At 42.9% G+C, this 7,566-nt stretch overlaps 1 protein-coding gene across 1 annotated transcript in view; it reads left to right on the top strand.

Annotated features, from left to right (window-relative positions):
- The window catches only part of LOC116844695, a 59,541-nt gene that overhangs the window by 46,272 nt on the left and 5,703 nt on the right, over positions 1–7,566 (top strand). The gene's annotated exons all lie outside the window — the stretch shown is intronic.

Here is a 7,566-nt window from a genome sequence, read left to right as displayed (position 1 = left end):
AGACAGATAGAGAGAGAGAGAGAGAGAGAGAGAGAGAGAGAGAGAGAGAGAGAGAGAGAGGTTTTAAATCACCACTAAAAAAGTATTCTTATCGTCAAGGTAAAAATCAAAAGTTCTACATTAACCTTGCACGTTCTGTCGACTTAACCGCACATATTTTATTTTATGGGGAAGCTTTGCAACACTGTTATTACTTTACGGAATATCGGTTCTCGCAATTATAGAGTGGATCGAACTTTATTCGACGATAATTACGTGCGTAAAATCTTGGAACGCACTTTGTTCTCTTTTTTTTCATATTTATTTTATAATATTAATATATTTATTCTACAAATATAACAAGCGCGTATGCATGTGCGCTAATTAACAGTGTTTTGTGTCATGATTAAATCACGTCATCGCGGCACCGTTGAACTTAATTGGAATCGTTCAACCACACGCTTCACTTTCTCCAGCGATATAGCCATACGCGCGCGTATGTGTACACGCGCCACCGTTGACATTTCCAATCTATCGCATACTAAAGAACCGGCAGCTAACTAAGCGCGAAACTTTGATTAGGAACGAGCGTGATTGCTTAAAGCAGTGCAGAGCAAATCTGTCGCCGCGCTGATGAGATGAACGTGATTAAGCGCAACGATTAAACGCGACAACGTTACTCTCATATCGGTATTTTAGAAAAGTTAATGTAACATGGCGACACAACACTCCAATTTTTCATGTAACTCATATATACGATGAGATGAAAAGATGCAACTATATCGTCGTTCACTTTATTTGCTTTATCATATTCGTTGTTTATTTTCTATTAAAAATATTTTCATTGTAGTTGTTTTAATTCAAGCTTCACAGTTCGGTATTACTTGCAATAAAATAAATAAACACAGAAGATTTTTTCGCTCAACTCAATTAAAGTAGAAAAAAAATTATTTTTTACTCCGCCCTTTCGGGCGGAGGATCAAACAAATACCATCCATCTTGTCGTGCACGTCCGCGTAACTCTCTTAGAAAGAATACGATAAAACGCTTCGCCACGAGAAAGGAGAATTGGAGAAAAAGTTCCGTCCCGTAGATTATAGTGTGCACGGAAAGCTGTTACGCGCTTAGCGGTAAGTACGTGGAACGAGAGTATTAACGCGTGCTCGGTGCGGCAGAATGCGAAATTGCTCTTACATGTCGCGACCGTGTGTACGCATCATAATTAATGCGCGCAGATTAGGGGATTAAACTAACTGCAGTAACGGCAACCAGTAACGTCCTCAACCTGGATACGCGCCGGCGCGGTCTGATGATGACACTCGGTTAGGCGTTTCGCGCGGATAATTTCTATTTATCGCATAATATACCGACGGAAGTTCGACCCTTAGAATAATTCATTTCGTCGCTTCGCGACTGCGTGCGCGCGCGCGCGTAGGCCGCTTTACGTAAATTCATCACGCTCACGTATAACCAATCGGAACTGGAGCATTAATCAACCGATAATTATTCCATAAACCCGAAACTTCCATGAGAGTTTCGGTTTCGATGCGCTTTCCCTTTAATTATCAACGCGTACCAATTAACCGGATACCGAAGAGCCCTATACTTGGTTTGTTTTTTCTTATCCGCCAATATCGCGCTGCCGTCGGATTGAACCAACTTTCGCGATAAAGCGCCGAAAAATATACTCAGAAAGAAACACGGTGATAACAATTATACAGATGACAATTATACGCGTTTTATATGTAGAATCGTAATATAAAATGTGTATGGTTTAATAAATCTTATAATTATGGCAACTGAAGCTTTAATTGCAATAGATACGAAATAGTTTATTAAATTATATACAGTACAATTCTATATACAAAACTGTACAGGTATATGTAATGCACACATTTTAATAAGCTATCTTATAGTTATTGCAGCTGAAATTTTAGTTGCAATAGCTACGAAATAGTTTATTAAACTATATACATAGTACAATTCTGCATACAAGACTGTGTATAATTGCCATCAACGTGTCTTTTGCTCGAAATGTAGACAAAAGATCAAATGACTTTTGAAGAATTCGAGCTCGTATTTTTCTCGATTTCTACGAAAAGGGATGAATTGCAGAGACTGCCGAGGAGTCGTAACCCGCACGTTCGTGCACAAGCAACTCTGTGCTCGTCAATTATCAAAAGTAAACCGAACACGACCTCACTCTATTAACGAGAGCAGCGATGGATTAATCGCAACAACGTGACCGGAAATAAAGCGTCGGTTCCCGCCGTTCCTTTTGACGTTCACCCTTTGTTGTTTGCTTTGCCGAAACTATCCGTAGAAGTGCGCGATACCACATGCCAACGCCGGGAACGAGTCCTTTGAGCGACGTGCAAAGGACGTCGGGGCTTCAAACACCCTGTGAGTTTCTCGTCGTTTACACGTACGCGCTCCACTTTCGAGCCCGTCCGCTCTAGCAAAATCAAACGAATCAAATGAACTGAGCAGAATCCTCGATCAAGCGACAGAAATTCGCTTCGTTAGACCGGCCGCCATTCTTGTCCGACTCGAGTCGTTCCGTTACTACTGGCGACAGTCCTTGTCGAAGTCAACGAAGCCATCCGTTGACATCGCAGCCGCGTCTCTTTTCCTTCTTCTGAAGATAACAAGATTGCCATCATGCAGACTTACTCAATAGTCGATGAACCATGCAACCTCTAAGGAGCTATTTTTACCTGAAGCTTTTTCTCAAGCGGTTACGCAGGCTTAAAAATAATAATTTGATAAAAAAATGTGATAAGAAAGAAGAATTATTGCGTTGGCGATGTCAAAGATAGTATCGAGGTATCTAGGTGACGTAGCTTTACGGAGAATAGAAGCTTGCAATCTCGCGCCGGTGAAGTAACGCGAAACTGCCTCGCGTTGACTCAGGACGTAAACGCGATTCTCATGATTTGGTTTACGAGTCGCGTTTCTTGCTCCCCGAAGACGCTTCAAAATTTCTTCAACAGCTCTCAGACTGTGCTCGAAAAATGAGACTGTGTGGAGACTAGCAGGGGGTAAATTCCTATTTGGGTGGGATTGAATAAAGGACGCTCGCGCTTAAACTCCAAAGAACCGTAACGATAAAGAGTCGCAAACGTAACGACGAAGCTCGAGACTAAATCACCAGTGTAGCACGTAACGAGCGGTATGAGGGAACTACATAAACCCTGCGGAGACGTCGTTGTTGCCGCCATGGGGATGCCGCTTCTTTTCTAAATGGACCGCGGCAGGACGCTGAACTTCCGGTAAGAAGCCGGCGAGACGACGGAGGCCGTGACGACGTGGCGCGAGCGCGTTTAAAATTCAACGGCGCGGCGGCGCACGGCCGTCGCGAACAACGTCGGCCGATTTGCATATCAAAGGTGAGAACAAACTATTCAGAAGCGGGTCAGAAATCTTCAGCGCGGCGCGCCGAGATCGCCGGAAAAATATTCCCTCGCATGCGCACGTTTACGCGACACTTTATGTGGGGGCATACGAGCGCGAACGCCACATCAGGCATTCCGAAACTTTTCATCCTGACACCGGCACGCCGGCTAAGAAATTGTCACCCGGGCTGAATTTTGCATACTGCTTCTCGTTTGGGCGCGTTTCACGACAGCACAGAGAACGAGTTTGCGAAGTGAACATTTCTTAGATAACCTTTTCTTTTTTTTTCTTGTTTTTCTTTCTTTTTCTTCTTTCTTTTTCTTCTTATTTTTTACATATATTTTCTCTTATAAAAAGTGATTTAATTTTCAAAAGGCGCTGCATGTTGAAATCGATTAGTGAACTCTAATATACTGGAAGATGAACGCATCTTTTCAAATAACCGAACCACAAGTAGTATGATTGTTTCTCTAATGTATTACATTCTCTCTCTCTCTCTCTCTCTCTCTCTCTCTCTCTCTCTCTCTCTCTCTCTCTCGATCTCGTTAACACATTGTTGACCAGTTGTTTTCGACACGGCCGGGCCTTTGTCCCCGATCTTGTTTTCACCATTGCTGAAACACGAGATAACTCGTGGATCGGCCAACAATGTCCGGCTAGCAAAACACGAGTTACTTCGTGATCGGTTAACAGTGTGTTAACATTCTACAGACTATTAGCACAATAGGTTTCAAGTTTATAGTATTATAGTCGATAAAACGATGGTTTCTGCGTACTACCTGCTATTATATCTCTTTAGTGCATCGATTGATGCCAGGTATTGTAAGTTAATATTTGCAACGCAGGAAATTCGCACAGAACAGAGAACGATTACATTCGGTAGCTACTCTCAGCTCGAGACCATTATTCGGCAGAATGAATCGCGTTTATAATTTTTTTACATCTCACAATGTTATAGAGTTCACGGCGGCTGACGAGCTTTCATTTCTCACGGAAGAAGGTCCTTCAGTTTTTTACAATCAATTCGATGTCTCTCCGTGCAAGCTTTTCTATCGACTTTTTAGCGAGCATAACGTTGTGGCAGGGACGGTGTATTTGGGAAAGAGTTGGAAAAAATCGGACATGAATATCATAGGTCGAGATATCCAATTATTCGATGTGTCCAGCAAGTTTGTTTAGATTATGTGTAATTCGAAATTTGTTTTAGGTAAGATATTCAGGTCTGAATTCCAAGTTATATTAAAATTTTTAATTCAAATTATACGATATTCATGGCATTTATAATTACTATTCAACCGAAGAACTCACTCTAATTCTGTTCTAACCAAAGAACATCTAACTCCAAATTTAGTTTCATTCTGAGTGTCTCATGTAACGATTATTGATACGGACCTTAGTGTTAGAATTAGATCTTTCCCAGCTGAATCGCAATTACGAATATAATCTCACATATATATCATGTAATTCAAATAAAAACTTCAAATCTAATTCAAAATTCAGATCTGAGTATTTCATGTGTAACAAGTTTCAAGTATTACGACTATTGACACGGATCTTAAAATCTGGCAGCTTCGCAGGTATGCGAAGACGAGAAAATATATTTTAACGTCTCAAATATCGAAGGGATCCGCGGAAAAAATTCGTACTTCGGAAATTCGCGAATTTTAAGGTCGAGGGAAACGCGAAGGTGAACAGCATGGTGGCGGCGGTCCGATTGTTTCGCCTCGCTTGGCATTATCGACGAGCGTTCGCCCGTATTCGACGAGAAACGACCGCGGCTCGTTACGCGTCCTGGTGCGTGTCCGAAGGTGTTTAGTTAACCGTACGAAATGCGAACAGAATCCACTCGCAGGCGGCTTTGATCGCCGAGCGGAAACTCGCGCGGGCTTTCCGCGAGGCCTAGGTTGTCGTCGTCGTAGTCGAATCGACGGTGGGGAATCGGATTATAGCACCGACGACGACGCCTAATTGAAGTTCCGCTATTTAAACCTACCCTCGAGCCCCTCTTCTCTCTACGTATCTCTCTCACGCTACCTCCATCGTTTACACACGCGTTTTACCTCGCGAGTATCAACGGCTCACGATTGCGCTTTGATGTGAACGCGAATACAGCTAAACGTCGAAAGCGACAATTATAACGTAGATCATTTTTGCAACGTGGCAGAACGGCCAGTAAGAATTTTACAGAGAAGACAAGTTTGGTCATTTCACAAGTTTAGTTTCGAACTTTGATTCGTTAAACTTTTCCTGCACCTGACACTTTACGTTTGAAAAAATAAAAATCTTAAAAAATTATATCGAAAATCCCTTAAGTATCTGCGAGAATTAAGAATTATCGCCATTTTCCGTAATAATTTTTATTCCACTTCAATTATTCTAATTGTTGAAATATTATTTGCAATTTTCACATTTTATATTCTCGATACGTTGATTGTAGCGATATCGTAATGATACTATATTCGAGCTCGGTCTCGCTGAATAGGTTCCCAGACATTCCCGACATTTGTCTCCGCTCTTTTCGCCATCGTGAGAGAAAAAGAGAGAAAATAAACACAAGCGCGCGTCCGGGATAGAAAGTACCGCTCTCGTGGAAAAACAAGAAAGCTGACGAGCAGAAAAGCCCGCAATCAGAATGTCGGGTAATCTTGCCGAGGTTAACCCTGCCGCGAGGGTTAAGGGTGCGATAAGGGCGCGCGATCGGCACTATCAGCCGCTCCGACGAGAATCGAACGGAGGGAAGGAAAAAAGACGACGAGGAAGAGGGGAGGAGAGTGGAAAGGACGGAAGAGGGATTATCTAACAAAGAAATCGACGAGTCGTCGCGCTCGTTCGCATTCGTGCCGATCGCGACGCCATGTATATTCGATTTCCTGCACGCGACTGCACAGGAAATGGATTCGTGCATCCCGTTGCTCGAGAAAGAAGGGTGGCGAGAAGAGGTGGAAATGCAGACGGGGGATAACACAGGAGAAATTAAAGCTCGCCGGGCGCGCTGACGATCTTCACACGCGAAAATTCGGGAATCCTTTATTTCGGGGAAGTTCCGCCAGATCGTTTCGCGAATCACGCGATACGATCTGCGCGCACCAGACGAAATTTAATATGAGCATTTTAGATTCTTTAGATCCTTCCACCTCCTGGCACCGTATAACACTGAGATATCATAAAACTGGTAGTACGATTCTATAATATTTAACGAGGGTCTTTATCGTTATGCTGGCCTTGCATAAATATACAACAGAAATATATAACAGAAAAGCTACGCAATGACAACATAACGATAACGACACTGTCGTTAAGAGTTACAGAATCATACTACAAGATTCGATCGACAAATCTTTCGAATAAAAAAAATGAACCACTTTCGGGAACGATATTGTCAATTCAATTCTACATTAATTAACACGAGAAGGTCGCGAAGGGACCTCAGCATAAAACTATCATTCGCAAATATACACTCCTTACATTGCTACAAATCGCATTAACGTGTAATGTTTTAGTTTCCCGGAAAATTTAATTACACGCCAATGCATAAACATAAAATTAAGGAACATATGCCGTATGCGCAATACCGTATACACGTGCGCGCTAGGTTTAATTTACGTCCGCCATTTGGCTCGCTCTCTCTTTTCCTCCTCAACGATAGAAATCGCCGATGTTTTTATGTAAAAATTGCAACGGTCGGTACCGACTCGTTTGCCCAGCGATATCGATCGAGTAGCGAAATCGAGTACGCTCGGCAGAGATAACAGGCAGAAGTCGTGCGCGCGACGCCACAAGAGTTTTAAATAGATCCACCGGAACGCGCGAACGTAAAGCAATTTATATCGAGCAGCGATACAGCAGATACGGCTTTTCTTCGGGGTACGTACCCCTTTCAGGAGGCATTTACAGCCACCGACAAATCTCGCGTTATAACTTACGAGCCAGATGGCACAAATTCCGCTAGACATTTACACAGCGGTTTTGAACGTGTGTCTCTTATTTCGGCATTTCTCTTGTCTCTCTCTCTTTCTCTCCTTCTCTGCCCCTCTCTCTCTCTTTCTCTCTCTCTCGGTAGGAATTGGTAGCGCGTTGCATCGATATCGAACGGTGTACCACCAACGCCGTTTCCATCGTCGATGGAGTCCGAGGTCTGAAGATTTATAAGAGAGAAACGCACCGTGGCCGCGCCGAGGAACGATAAATAAA

This window comes from Odontomachus brunneus, unplaced genomic scaffold (assembly GCF_010583005.1).
Source record: "Odontomachus brunneus isolate Ranch 3 - 2012 unplaced genomic scaffold, Obru_v1 Obru_scaffold_045, whole genome shotgun sequence".
In the NCBI taxonomy this organism is placed as follows: Eukaryota; Metazoa; Arthropoda; class Insecta; order Hymenoptera; family Formicidae; genus Odontomachus; species Odontomachus brunneus.
Note: the sequence above shows the minus strand (reverse complement) of the source record. Positions and strands in the feature narration are given on the sequence as shown.